Genomic DNA, 23,188 nt, shown 5'->3' with positions numbered 1-23,188 from the left:
AGTGTATTGAATGTATTTCTAGGTAATATGCAATGAAATTTGCTTGACCAAATCCTCAACTGTGCAGTTGTCAATTTTTGTCAGTTTATAACAGCAGATCTGCCTTTCAAAGCAGATAAGGCTACATGTTCCAAATCTGGGGTTAGTGCTAACTCTAAAACCAATGCTCACAGGATTTTGCAGATATTTTATTGTTTTTCTTGGTTGTGATGGAAACTCTGCCAGTAAACTTCAATTTCTGCTTTCCCGGTTGTGTTCCCAAAATCAATTTGATTCTTCCTTATAACCATTGTCATTCAAGTGAACACCATCTTATATGTGCAAATTACCTCTCCTTTCCTTTCTTATCAGTGCTCAGATTTCAGAGAACTTCACATAAATGGCCAAATCCCAACCATTTTCCTCAACTCTTGCTGGAGTTAATGGGCATTCTTCCTGTTGAAAACCTTTCTGGAATGGTCAGGGATTTCAGGACTGGGCACAAGCAGCCTTCCTAGGGCAGAATAGCACATGATACTATTGGCAAGAACTGGCTTGTTCTAACTACTGGGTTCTATCACACGTTTCCAGTCTAAATATAGAATCTTCTCTCTATTCACCCCGAGGATTGTTTAATTTCCACCATGTATATTTCTGTAGTAGGAAATGGACGTGTGTTTTACTGTGTTCCTTTACAAAAGTGCCAGTTATCTTTCAGGCATTTTCCCCTCCCCTTCACCTTAATAACTTCTTGTTTTTCTGATAAGAGATTTCAGGCAGGAAGGTGGTATTTTTTCCTTTCCTTTTATGCTGTATACTACAGTGTGTCCGCCAGGCCCTTCAGATCTTAAGCACACCATTAGAAAAGCCTAACACTCCATATCCCAAATGGGTCACTTCCCAAGTCTACTGCTGAAATCCTTTTAGCTAATACTGTTCAGGTGACTTAGTACTAAATTATATTTTAGAAAGATATGGTCTGCCCTTTACTTTTTCATGGGGCTACCATTCAGTCAATTTTAAACCTGTAATTCTTTTTCAGAGTTGCCATGGAAACAAGTTAGTGTTCCACCGCTGCCTTGTGAAAACGAGAAGAGTGCTCATACATCATTTTACTGCTCCTAGGTCGTTATGTAGTGTTGCTGTTCTGGGCTTCTCTTCTCCTACGCGCGCGTTAGCGGGGGCAGAACCCCATGCTGTTTTAGCTCTTCTGGCACCATGAGTCAATTAGTTCAACTGAAGTCATATTTAAAGCGTGAATGCTCCATTCGTTTCTGCTTCTGGTGCTGTTAGCACCAATCTTAATATATGCTCCAGTTTGGGGATTCTTGGCCTTTGAAGAGCGGCTTTCCTGAAACTTGGGCTTTATAGCCCGCAGTGAAGGGCTTGTATTTCATATCAAGGTTACATATGCATGTGCGATCCTGAGGTTAATACCAGAGTCCTAAGAGGTATAAATATACTCAGCATAAACAATATGTATTACAGATAGCTACAAGCACACCAGCAGATGATAGATGTCCATAGGCCACGGTGGTTAATAACCTTTTGACCTGTTTGGCCATTACAGCAGTAGCTTAGCGAGTGATCGAAACCAGAAGTCTTTCTGTAACCTTTTGAAGTCACTCTGGCTATGCTCTGAATAATAAGCTTTACCAAACCCAAAAAATAAAAGCTGCAAAAATCAGGTATCTTCACTGACTATTTCTGTGTCTACTAGACATATTTATAGCCTCTATATACACTTTAGAAATGCATCTATAAATAAATATGGATATAGCGTTAAATACATAAACCTGATCTTCTATTTATGTGCCTACAGCACAGCGTTTAAATACTTTCAGTGGTGCAGTTAACACCTACCACATATATATTTTTTTATCTTTGTCTCAGAAAAAGCGTAGGAATCATTCTGGATTTTTCTTTTTAAGTAAATCTACTTCTATAATTTGTTTGCTGGGGAAGGCAGGGTCCAAAAAAGAAAGATTGTTGTTTCATTAGGGATTAATGCTGCAGAGCGGAGATTTCTTACAGGTAGGTATTTTCTCAGGAGGCATTAACAAATACGCTTAGGTTCTCTTGTGTGTATTATTGAACTTCTGCTATCATTTAAGATCATGAAAAAAATGCTCAGGCCTTGTTTAGAGGGAAAGGTGCCACCCTGAAAGCCCAGGCTTCAATGTTTGGATTTGCTTCTTGTCCACATTGCTCTTTCCTCTGCCTCTGAGGCAAAGCACCATCAACAAGATGCATAAAGATCCTACGATGTTGGATTTAATTTCACTGATTAATGTTGATCAGTACTGAGTCACCTCTGTTAAATACTGGTTTAGCAAAACTGATCTCACTGTGTTTCCAAACGATAACTGGCAAAGGAAAGACACTGTATGGAAGCATGGCGTGTTTGCTGCAGCACATCAGCAAAGCTCCACAGGTGAGCGTGTGGCTCAAATGAGGACAGTGCTCCTTGTTCCTTTCGTTTTAATTTTGTATGTCCTCTGGAGGTACAATTTGCTTGTTGTAACACCCAGACTATTGAGGTCAAAGAAGTTTTTCTCCTGAAAAACATTTTGTACTTCCAGTGGTACTTTTTTTATTACTATTATTAATTTTTTTCTCCTTCTCTGCATCAGTGAGAGCCGTATCCTCTCCTTTAGGACTGCCTGGACATTTTTATCCTCTGAATTTTCTGTTCTGGATGGGAGCTAGAGCACTCACGGTTCACACAATCCCTTCTGCTCTCTGTGTGATTAATTGCAGCTTTTGAGGCTTGTGCTCTTTTAGCTGTCAGTGGCAGCACTGGTGTGTTCTATGGGTATGACTGCTTGTAGCCTTAGTACTCAGGCAGTCCCTCCAAAAACCTCTTCTTGCTTGGGCTTCTGGCTTGTTTGTGGGGCAGTGGAGAACAATTCTGCAGGGCTGGTGGATCCAGAGAGGGGGAAAAGTGGGGGAGCAGGCAGGGGGCAGTGGTCCTGCTGCTGTGACCTGTTCCTCCTGTGGTCCCTGTAGCACCTTCTTTCCTTTTTCCATACCAGTAGAGTTTTCCTTAGAGAACTGTTTTTGTTGGTGTTTTGTTTTGTTTTTTTCTTTATTGCCCGTTCCAGCTGTTTCTCTCAGGACTTTATCAGCAGTATATGCACAATGACAGGTGCCCAAGCAACCTACCTCCTTTCTTGCTAACAGAAGGCAAGAAAGAGTTTAATCAAATTGCAGGGTCTCACCAGGCTGTAGGAAAGTTACACCAGCCAGATTAGGACCAGCTCACTCCCTTATATGTGGTTACCAACACCTACAGGAGTGCTGTCCTACCAACACCAAGATAAATGCCTGCAGGCACTTCTTGCTGCTTTGCCTGCAGCTGGTGAGTACCCAGCCTGCAGTGTGTCTCTGAAGCTTGAGGAGAAAGAAGAGAAACCTCACATTAAGCAGCTTGCATTGGATATCCCGCTTGTTTCTGTCTAATCTAGGCATCTCCTTCCAGTCCTGGTAATCTCAAACAGTGTTGTTCCTTAATGTGTAGCAGCTGTGTCACTGTGTCTCATGGACATCAGCAGATGGAGTGAAACGTGGGGCCGGGTGCTTCATGAAAGTCTGTTTGTTTATCTGTCTAGTGGCATCCAAGGAGGTGCTCTGAAGGTTAAGGCTGCTTGGAAGGCACACTGACCTCACCAAAATGAGGTGCTACATATGTGGAAACTGATCATCACTGTTGTTCTTCAGTAACTGTGGCTCTGACACAAATGTTGTTCAGATACCATGGAGTGAGCATTTGATGAATGATGTAGGAGGCTGTGCAAGGCATGTAGGCTCATGGATGTATCATACAGATACTGTAGTGTTAGATCTTGTTAAATATTTTAGTGCGTTCTGCTTAAGTCTTGAACTCAAAACACAGAGCTGCACGCAAAGCAGCTGGGCAGTGGATTGGCTTGGAATATGGCACTGCCGGTCCTTCTGAGCTGCAAAATGAAGTTTGCCAGATTCTAGGAGCAAACTTGACCCTTATAGAAAGTGACTACCTTCATTTTACGATTGTAATGTACTAATAGCAACTCTTGGTATAACCTGCAGGGCTGGAAATAATGAGGGAACTGAATACAATACTCCCAGGGCATGGGCTTAAAGTGATAACTATTCAAGCGTAGCCTTTCACTAATGCAGTTGCTCTTGCACATCAAATAATGTCAGAAATGCCACACTTCATAAGAAAGGGCTATAAAACTTCATTGTGATCTCTCAGCCCAGAAATCCATGCTCAAAGGAGTAAAACATGTTTAAATCTGCTGCATTACATATGGGGAAATGGACACAGGAATAAAAGATACCCCGGATCACCTGCATTACATAAAAAGTGTTTTCCCTAATCGGTGTTACTACAATACCAACCCATGCACACTGCATTTTTTTATCTGTACAGCTTTGTTTCTGCAATATTACATTAACCAGATAGGGCTACTGGAGGGCAGCCAGTAGAGCAATACTTAGAGAACAGTGTAGATGCCTCTTACAGCATTTGGAAGCTTTTGCTCCAAGCAAGCCATCTTGCAGCAGTGAGTCAGATCCATTGTGAGTTTAGCCATATTGGCAGCTAGAGTAGCAACAGCTGAAGAAAGTGCAAGCACAAGCATTTTGTGCTCAGCAAAGGAATAGGGTGGGATGAGTCCTCAGCGCTGACTATCGCAAGGTAAAAAGTGTTGCTTTCTGGCACAGCTGCTATGGTAATGGTAGCATAACAGGAGTCATACAAAGGAAAAAGAGCTCTGTGTTTTAGCACAAAGCATGCAGCCCTATTTGCAGTTAGCCATAAACTTTCTGAAAACAAAGCAGCTGCTAACTACCCTGACTGATCACATTAGCTTTAGGTCAGTCTGACTTCATGAGCTTACTTAAAGATCTTTTTTGATCTAAATGATTCTGTGATTGAAGCAGGTGCTTTGGAGAGTACATTGGTTGGTCAAAGACTGGAGAAAGGCATTACAGGCTCTATTCCAAGCAAGTGTTGTTGAATGTAATGCTTTTTGTATTTCATTAACAAAAAAAAACTATTCCAGTCTCTTTTCTTTTTTTCCTCATAACCATAATTGATATTGCAAAACCATTTCTGACTCATAATTCAGGTGAATGAATTTTCACGTTTACCAGAACTCAGTGGTGGCTGCCAGTCTAAAATAAGGAGTCTTTTTATTTCATTATGTTCAGGCAAGTTGTTGTTTGCAAGTTTGCTGCCACAGCGAAAGCAGCACTTCTCTAAATGGTGTCACAGCACATTTATTGCTAAGTTGGCAGGCAGCACCTTCTGGCTTAACCCGCAGTCCTTGCTCTGCACACAGCTCCTCTCATGTGTCCCTGTGATGGGAGCCCAGTGGGACCTCAGCCTGGTGAGCATGCAGTTGGGGCAAGTAGGAATCATTCCTTGAGCCTCTGTCTCTTTCTTTTGTCATTTCAGAATGCTGTGCTTTGCCAGCAGTTGCACCGCAGCTTAAATACTTGGCTTTCCAGTTTGCTCTCTTAAAAACAGCAGGCAAGTTCTTACTCTGCTTTACTGCCTGACTCCTGTCAACTTACCAGTGCCTTTAGTCCTGTTTATGTAATGCAACTGACTCAGCAGCACAGTAAGGAGTTAAATCCAAATTGATGCGTACATATGTACAATGACCCCCCCCCCCCCCCCAAGGATGCTTTGCAGCAGCTTTAAAAAATAAAAATCAAAATCTATTTGCTCCTCTCTTCAGATAGTTTGCTGCAAATAATCCTTAACTTCTTCTACCCTCCCCGGATAAGTAACCACAGTTTGCTGCAGTTCTGGCTCATGCTATCTTCGGTAAACACCAGAGCTTACTAAACCCCTGTTGCTGAGAGGCATTTCCCAGACACAGAGATTGACTGGACTTCTTCGTGCTTCATGGAGCACAGCAATGGGTTCCTTTGCTTGTGTCTGAGAAAAGCCTCCCACCGCCTCTGGGCAGTCTGCTGGCTGCAGGGATGGGAAAGCCACTGTGAGAGCATCTTACATTACCTGAGGTGATGGAGGTGGGGATTCCTGTGCAGTCACAGGGGCAGGTGAGGGGCAGGATGTCCTCTGCTGTGTCTCAGTGCCCACTTCTGCCCAGTGCCTGGGGTGGAGCTGGGACCTGGCTGTTGTGTCACCGGCCTCAGAGCAGCCTCCCAGAGGCTCTTGTCAGTCCCAGGTGATCCCAGTAAGCACGCTGCTTCCTTGGAACTTGTCTCCAGGGGCAGACACCATGGTCTGGTATGGTTTAATTCAGGGCATCTGGTTTAAATTTACTTTGGTTTCATTTAAAATATATAGATCAAAAGCTTTAAAATATATATATAATATTTTTGAGATGCTTGTGCTGCAAAATATGGTTTCAATAGGAAAAAGGTCCACTTTATCATCTCATCATATCAACCTATTCCCAAACTGGATGCTTGCCAGTGCTGTCAGACATCCTCCTCCCCAGAATCCCTCTCTGGCTGCAAAATTTCAGCAGCTATTATGCAGTGTTTTGTAAGGGGTTTTTGGTTTGTTCTGCCACAGGAGCAGCGGGTTTCTCAGCCTTCACCAAGCAGCCGTAGGAGCAGTGCCCAGCAGGATGGGCTGCTCACAGGGATCTGACCTGGAGGGGATTCAGTGGATGCTGCAGCTGAGTCCAGGTCTTACTTGCACCTTTCACTCCTATGGGTTTTTTTCTGGGCAGTATTCAGTACTGAGGCGATCATTTGCTCTCATATTTATTGCCCTTGGCTCCTCTTTGTTATATAAAACAGCTAATTTTCAAAGTCATCTTCTGACTTGTATATGGAGATACAAGCTGGACAAAAAAATGTTCTGGGCAACGTTTCAAAGCAGTGGCAAGGCTTCCTGATGGCAGCTTCTGTCGCTTTTCTATCTTGCAGTAGCAATTGCTCTGATGTTTTGTTTCATTAAATAATACAGAGGAGAAGTTTGTTTCGCTGAAACTAGCTGCTATTGGTATTCATTGAAGTAAGAAAACCAACCTGGTAGTTTTCCAGGGCTGTTGTCTGAGCCCTGAGCACAGACAGTTCAGTGACAGAAGTGTGAGTTGCTCCAAGACTCAATAGTTGCTGCAGATCACCCCGGACCGTTGCTATACAAAATCAAAGCTCTGTTACAGCATCAAGATACATTGTACAAAGATTTCTGAGGGAGGCAAAACCAAATACTCAATGAGAGCTGATAGCAGGAATCTCACTTGAAACTTTCTCTTTAGACTAGTTGCCTAAATGCGTCTGAATGGTCGTGTCCTGTATCTTGATAAATTTGTTCATCTGATGAGCTGACAGGCTCCAGAATGGAGTCTGAAGCTCTCACTACATCTGACTTCCAAACACTGTATTTATTATTGCTGCTTGCTTTTATTACTGCTGTTGCCTTGGCGTGTGAGGGGTACCATCACAGCGCAAGGTCCTGCTGGGGGCAGTTGCTTTGCACACACAGGCAGTGCAGCCACTGGTGTGACTCAGGTGCTGCGTTTCCAGGCTGGCATGAAACTGCCATTGAGACGTAGAGTCAGCATGGCAGAGAAGAGAGAATGAAAGAGAAAAGCAAGCCTTTAATCTCAAAGGGGCTTTGTTATGCAATATTAACTCTTGAAAACCTTGTTTGGGAGAATCTGTTAGGAATGCAGTTCAGCAGGCAGCTAGAAAAATTCAGCTGGGGCCAGGGAAGCTTTCAAGGCATCCAGCCTGGGCCAGCAACTGGAGAAATAATATCCTTTGCCCTTTGCAGTGCAACAGAAAACATCTTTATTTGTCGTGTGATTCTTTTTTTCCACTGGATCTCTTGACATGTATCAGGTTTTGTCATACATTAGTGTGTCTATGTGGAGATTTGCATCAGAATGTTTCATTTCAAGGAAAAAAAAAGTCATTGCAGGCTGTGACCGGGCTGAGTGCAGCCATTAAGCACTATACACTGAGAGCGTATTGTTCACTTATGTGATAATTTTACTTCCAATTATATCTAGGTAATGAATAAAGACAGTTAAGACTTTAACCTATTTTCAGAAACCAGAGTTCTATCAACATGCAGTTATTTATGCTAATGAAAATAATGATCTTTTTATAGTGCTTGTCACTGAAATGGAATGATGTCCTGCCAACTGTGCATGTTTGCCAGTGGCTACAAATTAATCAGCTAAACTGGAGTGGTAATTGGAGTAAAGACAAGTCAGGGGGCAGAAAGGCCAGCTTTGGCAGAATAGCTTTTGAAGAAGAATACCCTGTTCAGAGCACAAAACAAAAGAACTTGTTTATATAATGCCGTTGTTTAATTAAATTTAAGCAGCTGTTTCATCAAGAGGTCTTTGAAGATAAATATGGAGAGTGATGGGCAGGGGAATCAAAATGTGATGATGATTGTGTTATACTGGATTGTAGTGCACGTTTCCCTCACACCTGCTTAATGAAATGATCTCAGAGAACTCGTGATTATAGACTGCAGAGAGATACCTGGGTGTAACTCCTGCTGCTGGCACTGAATACACATGAGGACCACATGTGGAGAAGTTGGCTTCAAAGTTCAGTGCTTGGGCTGAGCATGGACAGAGCATTGCCTGAGTGGTTCTCAGCAAACAGACCAGGCATTCACCTTACTTCCCATAAGCTCCCCTTGATCTTCTGTGTTGACTTTATGTTAACCAAAGCAAGTCAGAGTTCTGTCATTGCAGGACTTTGGGATCTGGCTTCCCTTGGTTTTTGGGCTGCTCTGATACAGCTCATCTTAGACAGGCAGTATCTCACTGGGAGCTGCCGCCTCCTGCCCTGACACATGGGCAGCGCAGAGCTTTGCTGACTCGCTGCTCATTGTGGGTGCTGATGAATATGTCTTGCATATGCTTTATAAATATTTGAAGGTAGTTTTCCTATGCCCATTAGTGAAAAAGGCACAGAGCCTTTTAGAGCCAGTTTCTGGAACGATGAGATCCTTCAGCATTTCAGCAATATAAATAATAATTAAGAGCTGGCACTGGTTGAAAATATTTTTGCAAAGGTTTTTATTTCATCCAGGAAATAGTTTCATTACACTCAAAGCCCATTACAGGAGCATTTTGTTTAGTGTTCCTTCTTCTATTTTCTTCAGACTTAAAGGATTGTTCCTCGATGGCAGACAGGGCAGCGTTTTGCTGAAAGATGAAGAAATACATTTCCAAGTTTTAATTTTCCCTCCCAAATGTTTTAAAAGCAATTCTCCTACTGCGTGTCACGGAGCCATTGTGCTCAACCAGCAGACACTTACGCCGTGAGAAGCTTACACTGTGGCAGACTCAGTGGGATCTTTGTTTGCCATTCATTCCTATTTAAGAGCCTTCTGTAACCCATCCATGAGGAGCTGCTGTGTGCTGTTAAAGGCAGAGGCCGCGCTGCATCCCAGAAGATGCTGCAAGTCATTCTCTTGTGAATATCTTTCCTTAACAGGTCAACAGTGTTGATCTGTGCTGGATGGGAGCAAGGCAGGAAAAACAGCTTACAAGCTTTAAGCACTATTTAAAGAATGTTTAACATGCTGTTGACAAGTCACTTATCAGCAGAGATCATCAGATGTCTTTGTGCTCTAAGAACCCAAATCCTATTTCTCTTGCCATACAAAATCACTTCCAGTCACAGAAGATATTTTGTGACCCTTCTGTTTAGGCACCTCTCCCAAGGGCTGGGCACGGTACCTTCAGCCCTGGCTGCAGCTGCAGGAGGGGTGTGGATGTCCGTTGTGGCAATGAAGGTGAACTTCTATAGGATCAGGCCTTATTTGAGTAAAGCAATGTACCGTATCATATTAAACTGGCACCCTGACTGCTTCCGTGAGCTTGGCCCTGTGGAGTTTACAATAAAATGGCAGTAATTATGTTATAAGGTGTATAAAGACCTTATTCAAGGCACATGCTCATTAAGCCCTTTCAGTCATCATTAACATCAACCCCTAAAGGACAACAATAGTAATAATGCAACATAGGGTTGAAAACTGTGGCATTTAGTAAGAGAGCTCAGTGGAGTGATTTGAAAGCAGAGCCTCTCTCTCAGCCTTCTGCTAGGGACAGGAGAATGCGGATGTTTGGCATTTGTTAATGATTCCTCTATTAAACTTAGATTAATCTGGATGTTCAGCATATAATAGGAATGAATTTAGCATTCCAAGTAGACATTGTGGTGATGGGTGCATGTATAGATTGCAGGGATTCATGGCCAGGCCCACTGGGATGCCCAGTGCAACGAGAGCTGCCTGTCCACACCACGGGTTTGAACGCTTTGTGAAAGGCAGAAGATGTGGAACAGTGCTTTCTGCAGGGACAGCTCTGGGTGCTGCAGGTTTAAATAAAGTCTGTGGTTTCCTTTGTAGAAAGATGAGGAATGAATGAATAAGAGAGGTGAAGGATGGTTGGATGTGGTTGAGAAACACCAGTAGGGCCAGAGGGGAAGCTGCAAACCATAGCAGCAGCCCCTGCTGGGTGCTGCTCCATGCTCTCCCTCCAGCCCTGCTCCCCTGCCCAAGCCCACAGGCACTGTCCCTGTCCCCAGGGTTGATGCAGCAAAGCAGCTGCTGGTGAGCTGCTGCCTGGGGTGCGGGATGGGCTGGTAGCTGAGGTGGGAATCATTTTCCCTCAGCTCTGGCAGCGCTGATGAACCTTTTCACATAATTGATAAGTTTCATCCACGAGGCCCTTCTGGAGCCCAGATGGAAAGGCAGCATTATTTCCCCAACTGCTTCATCTCGCTCCCCAACCTCAGCTTCCCTCTCAGTAGAAGCTGTGAATGAGAGCCACTCATCACGTTAAAAAGCCAGCGTGCCAGGGCAGGCAGGGGCTGGAGGGAGCTATGTAAAGAAGATTAAATTCAGCAATGGGAAGGGACAAGTAATGAGGGCTAGAAGTTGAACTGATGGGTCTTTACCCATTTGGTTGCTCCAAGGTCAGCTTCTCTTTGTTTCCTCTGGTGTATCTTTAATATCCTCCTTTCTGTCCGATACAAATCATTGATTCATGCTTGGGAACTCAGCTCCTGTAAGATTTTAGCGCTGGGCTGAAGGCTACAAGGTTACCGAAACAACAAGCAGAACCAGCTTTATTGTGAAGCATTTAATATCCTGTTTCTAGCAGTGCAGGCTTAGAGGAATAGCATGGCACGATCCTTCTACCTGCATAACCAGAGCCCCTCCAGCATCAAGGAGGGGAGAGGGAATGGGTTCAGAACCATCGAATAAGGAGACATCCCCGTCGTACCAAGTCCCTCTTTCAAATAAATCTGCACCTTAAAAGCTCTTTGCAGTCAAACAAGGCCAAAAAAATGTTCTCACAATCACGTCTCTCACTCCCAGTCCTACTGCTTGTTCATTTCTTGCTTATGTGCAGTGTTGCATAGTAAGCGCAGTGGGACATAGAGCTGGTCTTCTGCTTGTCCACAAAGTGCACATAAATTTGAAGCGCTATGTTAAAAAAGTCTGTATAAATGTATTGTGTGAAGTAAGGATTTGTTTTGTTATTATTTTTCAACTGAAAGCTGATGCTGCTTTCCAAGGTCCTTGTTGTATCTTATTTAAACTGTTTGCTCAAAGGTGGAGTGTTTTCTTACAGGAATTAATCCAGGTTGGCTTTCAGGAAGATCTTTTTCTTGTGACATTCGAAACAGAGGTCATGTTCTCCAGAATTCATGTTAATTCTCTCACTTGCAGGAGTGTGGAACATGTGGAAGCTTTGCACCTTGCGTGGTCACTGCAGCCCACCAGTCTGCACACAGAGGTGAATGCGTTGTGATCAATGTGATAGGAACTCACTGAGTGTGAAGCTGTCATTGCAGGTAAGCATCTGGCCTGAGAAATGGCCATTGAGAGATGACTGTAGGGTGGGTTTTGTAATACAGCCATTGCTTAGTTTGGATAACGCCGCAGTTGCTCTTCCAAACAAAAATACATCTCAAGTTTCTTGTAGCTGAGGGCGAAATTTTTTCTTAATAATGTTTCCAGCTTTGCATTTTCCTTTCTCAAGGTGTTCCTTTACGGTCAGGCTGCTGTGTGCTATATTTAGCAGTACAAGTGGATTTGGGGGGGAAAAAAATTACATTTTAAAGTAAAATGTGGTGGAATTTATTTACTTGTAGAAATGTTTATGTAGCTATGGATCAACAGGCGAGGGAGATTGTAACATCCCAGGGTACGTTAGTGTGTGTGAGAAGGCACGCAAGAGGAAAAAAGACAGTGCTTAATAGTATGTATACATAGAAATCCAAGGAACAAAGACATTCAGGTTGAAACCAATGCATATGTTTTTGCTTATATTAATATCGTACTTGGATAAGACCGTAAGAAAAATAACAAGTGATGACTGGAGAAGCACAGGTGCATGTGGATATGCCTGCCTGTGCTCAGGACTGATGGCAAAATGTCACAAATTGACTTTACTGCTAGAAAATAATCCTTGCATACTTAATACTGAGTGTTTCCATTGCCCTTTGTTGAAAGCATTTTTTCTGCATATGAAACTATTTTAGTCATCTCAGTTATTAACAAGTGCCTATGAAATGAGGGTGGTATTTTTCCTGGTAACACCTTGAACCCCAACAGGCAGTTGCCACCGAGGGGCATTATGTGACAACTGCATTCAGACTTCAGTTGTTCTTGTATTTCCTCTCTGCTGGGTAGGCAATGCTGCAGGCTTGGCGCCATGAGCTCAGGCTTTCATTCAGTTTGGCATTTTTTACCTCTTTTTAGTTCCTCTGTTTTTCAGGCCCACCTTTAGAGGAAACAGAACTTTCAGAGAAGGAGCAATTAGCATTTGTTTGTCAGCACATGAATGTTTTCTAATTTTTTGCTGGTTACCCGTTTGTTTCCAAGGACATAAGTGCTCTGAGCTTGGACTGCCTTGCAGTTCTTCCAGCATATGCACAACCAGCCACCACTCTGCACCTTGTGCACATGGAGCTGGGCTCTGGGCTCACTGCTGAGTGTTTGAGGGTATCACACAGGAGCTCCCAGAGGCTCTGTGTCTCTGTTTCCTCCCGTGTGAGGTCCCCAGATAAAAACAGCACGGGCTGGAAATGGAATGCCTATCTATCTCAGAACTTCAGTTTCTATTAATTACAGGGGGAAAATAAGTTACTTAGTCAATAGTTGCAAAATAAGCATATATATATTTAAAAAATAATACGTTTTCTATGGGTTAAAAATACTCCTGGGCAAAGAGACACACCAGCAACAAGAACATCCACGCCATGTGTGATGTCTCAACACACTGTTCGACTAGAGGTGATGAATAGGAACATACAAACCCGCATTGACTGCGGCAATATTCATATTTGGCTATAGCTAAACTTGCCATAGCAGATGAGAGATCCTCAGGGAGTTTGAGAGGCTGATAGGTATTAGAAGGTCAGGTTTCTTTTGGATCTGGACATCCTAATTTAATTCTGGCTAATGCCTGCTCTATGAATAATTCATTAGCATTTCTCAGTTTGGAACTAAACTTCTCAGAGAATTTAGTAAGTGTGAATGTTGCTGCAGTAAACATATGCCGATTATTTTTTTAGGAGCTAGAAAATGAGGTTGCTCCCAAAAAAGTGGGTAAAATAATTAAAATGTAAATTGAAATAAATTATTCACAGTACTAAATTTAAATAAATGACTTGAACACCTAAACTCAATTAAGGCGTGTTGTTAGTTAGAATACTCAGTATTGTAAAGCAGATGTACAAAGCCAAGAACTGGCACCAAAGAAAGTGTTCAATGTGCATGAATGTTTTATAGGTAACGGAGCATATACCCTAAGGGCCTTAAGTATTACATTAAATTATACATTTCTAATAAAGAAAATATAAATGAATATGGAACAAATGTTGACTTTCAGATTAAAACACCAAATATTTCTTTGAGGAGTGAGCTTTACCATTGCATAGCAGTTAAAGTATTATCTTGTTTAATGGCTTAAACACTGTTGTCAGCTAAATAGCTGTGTGTGTATGTACAAAAAGGCATAAGTGCCATTGGCAACTGTTGTGTAGCATTATGGAAACCATTCTAAAATAAGACCACATTTACTGTCACTTCAAACTCTTAAAATTTTAATAGCAGTAACATATTCAGCAGAAGAAACTTGCTAATTTGCTGTAACTCCATCCATCCTTCCTTCTTTCTGTCCATCTTTCCACCCTTACTTCCTCTTCCCTTGCCTCTTCCCTTGCCTCTTCCCTTGCCTCTTCCCTTGCCTCTTCCCTTGCCTCTTCCCTTGCCTCTTCCCTTGCCTTCACAGGGGTGCTGCTTTGTGGCAGACTATACAACTCAAGCACTTTGCCTTTGCTGGGTTTCATTGCTATTTGACAGGTGAAAATATACACATAAATCCAAGCATGTTCAGGGACAAAGCAGACACATTGGGAAAAAGCTTCTGAAAGATTTTTTCCTACTGAATCATTTGAAGTTAAGATGTAAGCCAGTTTGGGGCCTCTGCAAAGCAGCATAACAAATATTGAGCTCAGCTCTAATTGCTTCTGTTAACCACCTAGTGAAGCCATTGCACATTAACCGTTTTCAATTACGACAGCTATGAGAAAAGATCCAAACACAAGTGCAAGTGAGGAAAACAGTGTGCAGACATTTTAGTTCAGGGAACCAAACTAAATAGGGTTATTGTTCTGAGAACATAACGCTGGGCTTTAAGGAGAGGGAGCAGTGGGGAATATCAGCTCATTCTCTTCCTTGGCTGAAACAACGAGCAACCTGAACCTGCTCCAGAAGGACACCAATATGTGAAGCATCTTATTCTCTCAGCCAGCAGCGTCCCAACAGGAGTGCTGCAGAGAAGTCTGCAGAATGCAGCATGCTCAGAAGCCAGGCTTGATACTTCATCTCCACTGTTAGCACAGAATTCAATGGAAAGAGACCCCCCTTGTACAAGGCAGCTTTGGTGCAGAGCCCATGGATTCTGAAGGGTTCACAGAATCATGGAATTATTTGGAAGGACGTTTAAAGATCTCTCATTCCAACCCTTTTCAACCAGCTCAGGCTGCCCAGGGCCCCATCCAGTCAGGGATCCCCTCCAGGGATGGGGCTCCCACAGCTCTCTGGGCAACACTGCCAGGGTCTCACTGCTCTCCTCAAGAAGCATTTCATCCTTATATATAAAGGAAGAGATAACCTCCTAGGCCCTACAGACTCCATCCGATGGGTGATAAAAAGAGGGTTAATGCTCCTGTTCTCTTGGCAGAGTACAACTCACAGCTGCCTGTCTTCATTTCAAAGAGAGCCAGGGAACCCAGCCATAGGGGTAGGGGGAGGGAGGGGAATCTGTGCAGGGCCCAGCTGGAGTAAGCTGCACTGTCCTATAGGGAGCTATAAAGCTCCTCTGGTGAGGCTGGCACTACTCCTGCTCTAACTCTGCATCAGATCTTTCCTGTAGGAAAGAACAGAAATCTTTACGGGAAAGGACGGTTTTAGTGTCAAAAATGAATGATTCGGTTTTATGAGTGGTTTCTGTTTACCTTTCTTCTGCCTTTAGCAAAAAGGAACATTCTTATACTAAGAACCAGGCTTCTCCTGGTTTTTGACACGCAAGTGGTAATAATTCGATTAATATGGCTGTATGTACACAAAATGATATGTGAGCCAGGCCAGTATTTACTGGCACCTTCAGAAGGCTGGCTTTATGAGGCCAAAAACATCAGGAGCAGTATCAACCAGAGAAGGGAAATAAGGCAGAAAATATGAGAGCTTGGTAAGAACTATTTAAGAAAAACATTATTTTAGCAGGAGAAAGAAGGCTGTATCTGTGTAGAAACGTAACAGAATAGGCTCAGCATAGTAAATCAGAAACCTCTCAAGCAGGAAGGAAGTGGCAAATAAGTCTTACAGATAAGGAGACAAAGCTGATAGTTAAGGGGAATAGAACTTGTAGGAAAGTGACCAAAACAAAAAAGGAGGTAAAGAAAAAGTGAAAAGTTGTAGCAAAATATTTCTGGAGTTAAAGGGAAAAAAAAAGAGAGAGAATGGAAACAGACCACTGGTCTGTTCTGACATGGAAACAATAGACACTTCTTTTTTTTTTTAATGATAACAAAGCAATAGAATTCAATAGAGATGTCTCGTTCTATACAGAGGTAAAGGATGATGTATTTGTTATATGATGATGGTAATGCACTTTCTTTTCCTACTGTAACTAAAGAGGATATTAATCAACAGCTACTGTAGTTAGACATACTTAAATCAGAAGTTCTGGGTAATTTGCATTGAGGAATTTCAAAGCAGCTGGCTGAGGAGCTTTTTTGGCAGCTAATATTGATTTTTCAGTAACCCGTGAATAAGGGAAGATTCCAGAAAGTTGAGAGATGGCTGGTTCCTTGTCAGTTTATTTAAAAGTTTGGAAGGGATGGCTGAAACAACAGAGCTTGTCAGGCTGACATCAATATGGGAAAATGGTGGGATAACTTGTAATTTGTGTTTCACAGAGACTAAAAGATGCGTACCATCATTAATGCTAATCAACAACGTCTTTGTGGAAGTGATTTTTCTTGAAGGAACTTTAAACTTAGATGGTTTTAGGCTTAGTTGCTTGTCATAGGAAATTCATTTAGTAAATATATGTGGGCTTCATTAAAGCATTACAATATTGATGGCAAAACAGAACTGCAAACTTAAAAGTTTCAAAGAAAACAAATCAATAGGTGTAATAATAGGTCCACCAGAACAGAAAGATAAATGACAACCTGACTACAGAAATACCTGGAACGAGAAAAGAGAAGAGGCTCTTCAGAACAATGAAATCTATAGCAGAACCCAAATTACTTCAACTTTGAGCATCCCAGTTTGTGTATATTCCAGGCAGATATTTCGAGTTGCTAGCAGTGAAGCTCCATAAGCAGAGGAACAATTTAATGAAGGTTGGGATAGTTTTCATCACTACAGAATCTTTATATTAGAGGTGGATACCTTTTCTAACTGAGGCTATAGTTCCACTGTTGCTAGTGAAAGGTAATAAAGCAGACAAAATGTTCCAGGCCCTGCAGGAGCTGTAGTTTTGCCCTGTGGCTCTGGGTTCTCTGTTGGGTTACAACGCGTATATTACAATCGGAGATCCTCTCCCTCCCCTAGCTTTCTTCTAATTGCTTTTTTTGTCCAGCATGTGGCATTGACTCTTGGAATAGTATCCAAAAAAAGTTTATTTATAATGTACTAAAAGATGCAATCTCAGTAGCTGAACCAAATTTACAGTAGCAGCATTTTGGATGTCATGAGTATCCTAATGAAACTACAGCACTCCAAGCTGTGTGAGTGATGCTTTACTTGGCCCGAGTGTTTTTACTTGAAATCAAATAGAGGTGCTTGTTTTACTTCAAAGAACAGCAGAACCAACTAGTTCGATAGCTCATAGTTCCTCACACTGGCTCCTAGAAGTTAATATTCTTCCATGCTAAGAGATAGCAACTTCAGCCAGGCTTTTAAAATAAACTTCTTTCCCAGATGAATTTCACAGTTTCAATCTGTGACTCTTAAGTAGTAAACAGATGCAGAGCATATGAGCTTTAGGGACAAATCAGCTGACCTTTAATGATTCCTTAAGTCCTTTCCTTGTTTTCCATCAATAGTGTATTTATTGATCACAGAGCTGGCTGGTACTGAATTCCTCTAGAGAAATTCAGCATCCAAAAGGCTAGGGAAAATCTTTAAAGTGCACAGCTTCGTTCTCTGGTCTGTTGTCGTCAAAACTGAACCTCTAAAACTGTACTTTGCTGACAAAAAGGAATCTCTTCCATTGGCCGTAATGTCCTGGTATTGCTAATTTGGTTTCAAAGGTAAAACTTTGTTTCCTTTCAAACCTCCGTGTAGGTAGGTGACTCAGTGTGACTCACCAAACTCACATCACTTCTAGGGAGGTAGGATGAGCCAGTTCTACAGGAAGCTTCACTGGAGATTACACTGTGAGTTACGTCATCTGAGTAGACTCCAGTGAAAATGTCAGCACTGTGATGCTGTACATCTGCATAGGCTTCCTGTGGGGACATCTACCGAGTGAAAGAAAGAAGGAATAAGAAGTGAGAAATATCTTTTTATTATTTTTCCTGTAATTACTTGACCCATTTGCGTGTGTACCAGCTGTAGTGTTGTGCAGTTATTACAGAAGAGTTGGTCAGTACTCAAAAAGTAATTTGAGAGCCCTATGGCAACAATCACTGCCTTAACGGCACACTGAGAGACAGTTGTATATGGAATCAAAAATCTGCTGACCGTGACCTACCATGCCAGGGCTCTGCATCCAGTCACCCAACATACTCATGTTGCAAAGCTCAGTGGAAACAGGGTGTGAACATCTGATTGCTAAGCAACTCCGTTGCTGCTTTCTGAGACAGGAGTAAGTTGCTGTTTCTGTTGGTCCCTATTGGATGTAACTACTGATTTATTGATGTTTGTAAAGTCCTTTAATATTCACAGGTGAAAAACATTGGCTGACCATGTGCCAACAGCAGCAGCCAGTGTCAAGACAAGGTTTCTGTCCCAAGTAGTTTGTAGATCTAAGAATCTAAGTTATGCAATTGTAGGTTGATACAGGTGTTTGTATCATGCTATGCTGATAGCAAAGGGATCTGCATCTCTAAACCTGAGTGGGAGGATGTGCATTTCTTTTTACATCTGTGTTTACATGTAACCACACCACAGCATGCACCTTTACATGTATTATTATGTTGAGTACTCACATTCTCTTTGGCTTTAAGTGTTTGAGTAAGAAAACCTTTATATGCAGTACACATTGCATATGCAGTTACTGATGAAAACGCATATACAACGCATATGGCACATTATATCATACACCATGTTGGGTATATGTTCAACCTCTTCCACTAATGCTTAAGCTCTGTTGCCTGATGATGTATAGCAATAGTACATCACGGGAGTGATGATGATCTGATGGTATATTACCATCATTTATTACTGGAATATCATCACTGGCATATTATTGCAATGTATCACCACAGCAGCAGCCAGCAGGAATGGAGCTGCATGAGAGTTGAGTTCTATGTTGTATTAATTCCTAAATGAGAGCTGTAGAATTAGTGTGATGGAGAATCGACAGACACTCACTTCCCTCTGTTTCACGTACATGCAACATAAACTGCTATGTTTTGCTTGGTGCTTTTAGCACAGCCTGCCTTTTTCCAAGCATGATTCAGTTCCTTGCTGAAATATTAGATTAGGATTTGAAGTTTTGTTAGCAATTATGAAATAACAACAACCAAAAGAAAATAGAAATTTGATCTTGATTGTCCTGTGCTATAATCACGTAGCGTATGTTTGAGGGATTTTTTTGGTGACTCTAAACAAGAGATTGTTCTGTACTGTCCATGCAGTGTTCCAAAGCATTATGAAGTGGGTACACCTTTAAGATACGATGCCCATTTTTTCAGTTCTTGTGATTTTTTCACATCTGCATGTGCATTTCAGAATTTAGTACCTCAGTTGGTTGAATCTGCCAGAAATAAAGTATAAAACCCAGTAGTTATTCCTGCCACTCAACCATTCAAATTGGCAAAATGATATCAGATATTTAAACATCTTCATGAAACCTGAATGTGCTTTCTCCTGTCAGTGTTAATTCTCCCTATCTCACTCTGCTCTGCAAAAAGCAAGAGTATACTTACATTACAGTCCTTCTTTCGCATTCATTGCCTGAAGGAATCCTGAAAAATCTCCTGCAAAGGTCCCTTGGATTTATTTCATTGTACCACCAGAAAATAATGTTTGCTGCAAGCCTTGAATAGAGCAACTTCTGCAGAGTGATCTCAGGATCAGCCTGTCTAACAGGTTTAGTTAATGATAAGGCTACTATCTGCATCCCACTGGGCTCAGATGGGGATGCTGGATAACTGCAGTTAGTTGCAGCTACTCACTCAAGGGCTGCATTATTCGTATCTCTGCTACTTCTGGCCGTTATCTATCAGTACATAAATATCTTCATCTTTTTTAGCATCATGTATTTTTAGGCTAAAAAAGGCTCTCTGATAGACCACTTCAATTTTCCATAGTTTATGTCTGATGTACTGTAACAGAACTAACATTAGGACTGAAATGTAGAGCTATGACTGCTATGTATTTAAAGATATCGAGCTAGCTTCAAGTTTCTGCAGTAGCCGAGTCAGCCAGCCTGCTTGCTGGTTGTGAAAGACATGGACAGACAGGGCCAGGCAACCCTGCATGATTGGTAACCAAGCCAGAGGTGGACTATAGCAGCACAGCCCTTGCTGTGGAATTCATTTTTGGCTAAAACTAGCACTGCAGCAACAGGAATTAAGCATACCCTTCAAAAGATTCCAACTGAAAGGCCAAACTGCTTAACGCTCACGTATCAACTTGTAGATCAGGTTAACCTGTAGGTTAACCCTATGTGTGCACACTGCATTATGTACGACAGAAGTACATGAGACAGCAGTATCTGTTTCAAATGGATGCTTCTTGTTTATCTGTGCATCCATGGCTGATAAAAAAGGGGTTCCACTCAGCAACAACCCTACCCCAGAGAGTAGTTTGGAAGCCCAAGTCCTCTTGATGGTTGCCAGCTAGAATGGCCCTTGCTGAACATGGTGACTATCCCAGGACAGGCTAATGTCATTACAGATATTTAGTCATGCTGTCTGACAGTAAAAACTGGTAGAAGCGTACAGAACTAATGGGGATTTAATTTCTCTTTCTTCTTTTCTTATGTACTGGTCAGATGAAAGAGTTTAAGCTCAGGGTTAGATGTCAATGTCATTGTCTGACCATCAGACTGCATCCGACGCAGTCTGGTTTCTGTCATCACACGGAAGCATCTGGAGGGTGCTGCAGATTTTGGCATCCTTTCAGCAGAATGTTTAAAATCTTTTGTCTTCTTTCTGCTGGAAACTTCAGTGCAACACTCAGAAAGGACAGGCTGGGACATGAAAGAGGGTTCAAATTAACTAAAGGTTCAAAAGAATTAAAAATAAATTAAAAGAAAAAACCAAAAACCATTGTACACTGCTACCATCTAGTGAACTGAAAGAAAACAAAATCCTCCTCTGCAATAGGATGAACCGTATCTACATGTGTGAACCTTCACCACTGAAGTCACTGGGACTTTTGCCATTGACTTTACTTGGAAGAAACCTTAATGAATAAAGCCATATTAAACATCAGGCATTTGAACTTCAAGTGCAATTAGAGAAAGTATCAAAGACTGTTACATATATTTGTGATCTAGATAATTGCCATAATTTGTCCAGGATAACATTGAACCAAAGGAATCATTAGCAGTTACTGCTTTAAGCCAGTGTAAATGGGTTCAACAAGATGAAAAGGCACTTTTTAAGGCTGGAACAAAAGGAAGATTTTTCATGGATACTGATTTTTTTTGTGTTTTAAATGAATTTAAACCTTTGAAAAGAGATTTCAGCAGCAGCTATAGAAACCTCAGCTCTGCATTAAGCAAAGAATTTCTACATAGCATTCAACCAACTTGTCCTCCTGATCATATTAGTGCTCCCCTACAGTAGAAAGGAACAAGCCACTCCCGTTCAGTCTTTAGTTCTTAATTAGACAGGCACGTGCCAACTGATCTCACAAGCCCATCACACTGAAATGTCAGTGCTAACATCCAGTGCTCTTAACGTCCACATTGATTTTGACACTTCCTCTTGCAGAATCAGCATTTTACTTAGCCCAAAGGCATACTTTCATTTATCATGTGAATTGAGGTACAAAGTGGTGTGATTAATTATCTGTACCATCGCTGCAGTCCTTACCCATCCTGTGCCAGGAGAAAATCTTTCCAAACTGATCTGCAGGTTAGACATGAATCCGGATGATCTCTGAACTGCTGGCTGCTTCCTCCCGAGCCTCCTCTAATGGCTCCCCCATATCCATTTTAACTCCAGGTACTTCGTGTTGCTACATAAAGCATTATTTTGTCTTTCTTCAGGGCAAACGGATGGGATCTATACAGCAAACGATTTTGAAATGCATCTTAACTTCCCGATCAGCCTTTGAGAAATTAATTTCCACTTAGTTTTTGGAATTGTTCCAACTCATCCTCGTGAGTGAAATATGGGCATCAGAAGGTGGAACAGAAAATACAAAGCTAATGATCTGGTTCATGTTAGTTAGTTCTCTCTTAATCCTTTGAAAGATTGCATTTCCCGTCCCAGGAATTTCCTCTCACTGATGGTTTTAAAAGAAACAAGACAATATTTGCCATACATTATGTATCAAGATTAACTCAAGAAGCAAAGATGATCTGTTCACCATCCCTATAAGCCTCTCATAATTAGGTCTACCCGTTTTCAAGGACAAGACTGCCTTATGTTTAAGAATAAAAACTCCCACTGAAATTTAAACTGCTTCTCAGAGTAAAGCTGGAAAGGACAAAGGGACCTGATCTTCACCTCTTACCACCCGTCACTTGTTCCTGAACGATGGACCCTGCTCTTTCCCAGCCGACCTCACACCACAGCTTTCTTCAGTTCTGATGCAGCCTCAGCCTGCAGCAGGGCCTGCATTTTATTTTCTCCACTTTGAGCTTATCAAGCACTGTAGGGTTCTCATTTGTTTGGGGCTTTTTTGCAAACCCACATTTCCTTCAGCTGAGCCCGTGATTGTGCTGGGAGACCCTTCAGGAGGGGTGAGACTGTGTTCCTTTTCAGCTGTATTCAGTGGACGTTGCATTAGGGCACAGTGCAGCACAGTTAGCTGGTAGTTGGTCTTGTGCATAGCTGTATCCTGGGAGCTCTGCATTAGAGGGATTAAGAGAAGCAAGATCTGTTAGGAAGCCAAAATCACTGCGGTGTGGTTCAGTGGCCCAGATCCAGTCAAGCCTGCAGAATGCTTCCCCATAGTGCACCAGCAGTTCTCCTGAGGGGCAGCCACCAGGCACTTGGAGGAGCTTGTCCTAAGGGCCCAGCATCTTCCTCCTGCTTGCAGGTTGCTGCCCTGATACAAACAGGACAGCAGCCACCCCTGGATGCAGGGTTGGCCCTTCGGAGAACCTAAGTGCAGCTGTGATACATTGTTGTGCTAATGAACATTAGTGGCAGTGCTGGTATGCAAAGATAATGAACAGTATCTGTTTGATGACTTGAAATGAACAGTAGATTCATGGAGCTAGCAAGATTTTCTGTTTGCTTACAAATACTGAGGGGAAAGGGAGTTGTATTTGCATTAAACCATCATACTTTTCCTCTTATATTTACAGTACCGGAAAACACT

At 42.1% G+C, this 23,188-nt stretch overlaps 1 long non-coding RNA gene across 1 annotated transcript in view; it reads left to right on the top strand.

Moving 5' to 3' along the window:
- LOC140258487 (uncharacterized) overlaps positions 1–22,034 on the top strand; it is a 47,514-nt gene extending 25,480 nt beyond the window's left edge. The window contains exons 2-3 of the long non-coding RNA XR_011905262.1: positions 11,666–11,790; positions 21,906–22,034. This is a non-coding gene — a long non-coding RNA (uncharacterized lncRNA). The remainder of the gene's footprint in view (positions 1–11,665; positions 11,791–21,905) is intronic.
- Positions 22,035–23,188: the final 1,154 nt, after the last annotated feature.

The sequence above is a fragment of the Excalfactoria chinensis genome, chromosome 14 (genome assembly GCF_039878825.1).
Source record: "Excalfactoria chinensis isolate bCotChi1 chromosome 14, bCotChi1.hap2, whole genome shotgun sequence".
NCBI lineage: Eukaryota > Metazoa > Chordata > Aves > Galliformes > Phasianidae > Excalfactoria > Excalfactoria chinensis.
This window is presented reverse-complemented; position numbering and strand designations above follow the sequence as displayed.